We start from the raw sequence: 1,341 nt of genomic DNA, 5'->3' as shown, positions 1-1,341 counted from the left end.
ATTTATTTTATTTTTAAATATTTATTTTATTTTTTTATTTATTTTTTTGTGTTTTCCAACGGTTATTCCAACGGCGATCCGTTGGAATCAATTTTCAATTCCAACGGACGACCGTTGTAAATACCGTTGTAACATTTCGACGGCGTTTCCAACGGCAATTCCAACGAATATCCGTGGCAAATACCGTTGTAAATCCGTTAGAATATTTCTAACGGATATTCTAACGGTCCGTCGGAAACTAGCCACGGATGTCCGTTGGAATTTCCGTTGATATATTCCGACGAACAAATCCGTTGGAATTCCGTTGAAAATATACCACGGAAGAACCGTTGGAAATCCGTTGAAATATTCCAACGGATGAAGGCGTTGGAATTCCGTTTGGAATTTACCACGGAATTCCAACGGATCTGCATTTCTAACGACTGATTTCCAACGGATATATCCGTTGGAAATCCGTTGGAAAAGTCGAATTCCAACGGATTTTCGGCCATTTCCAACGGATTTGCCGGTTGGAATTTGGGGTTTTTTTTGTAGTGAGAGAACTGTGCCACTGCTCATCAGTAAGGTTCTTTTCTTGGAATCTTGCATCTTGAACCGTTTCAAGACCTTATCGATGTATGTACTCTGACACAATCCTAAAAGACGCCTCGATCTATCCCTATAGATCTTAATGCCTGAAATGTAGGCCGCATCTCCTAGGTCCTTCATAGAAAACTGCGTTCCTAGCCAAGACTTAACGTCTTCCAAGGTAGGAACGTCATTCCCTATAAGGAGAATGTCATCCACGTACAGCACTAGAAAAACTACTGTGCTCCCACTAACCTTCTTGTAAACACATGGCTCGTCTTCGTTCTGTGAGAAACCAAACCTTTTGATTGTCTCATCAAAGCGAAGGTTCCAGCTCCTCGAAGCCTGTTTCAGTCTATAAATGGACCTCTGAAGCTTGCACACCATCCTCGGGTTCCTTGGATCGACAAAACCTTCGGGTTGTGTCATGTACACATCCTCGGTCAAGTTCCCGTTAAGGAACGCGGTCTTGACATCCATCTGCCATATCTCATAGTCATAATATGCGGCTATGGCAAGTAGGATCCTGATGGACTTCAGCATAACTACGGGCGAAAACGTCTCATCATAGTCAATACCATGAATCTGACGAAATCCTTTCGCCACAAGTCGTGCCTTATACGTGTGCACGTTGCCATCCATATCGGGCTTCTTCTTGAAGATCCACTTGCATCCGATGGGTTTTATCCCTTCAGATGCATCAACAAGAGTCCATACTTAGTTGTCTGACATGGATTGCATCTCAGACTTCATAGCCTCGCGCCATTTCTCAGA

Source organism: Tarenaya hassleriana, unplaced genomic scaffold, assembly GCF_000463585.1.
Source record: "Tarenaya hassleriana unplaced genomic scaffold, ASM46358v1 Cleome22, whole genome shotgun sequence".
NCBI lineage: Eukaryota > Viridiplantae > Streptophyta > Magnoliopsida > Brassicales > Cleomaceae > Tarenaya > Tarenaya hassleriana.
This window is presented reverse-complemented; position numbering follows the sequence as displayed.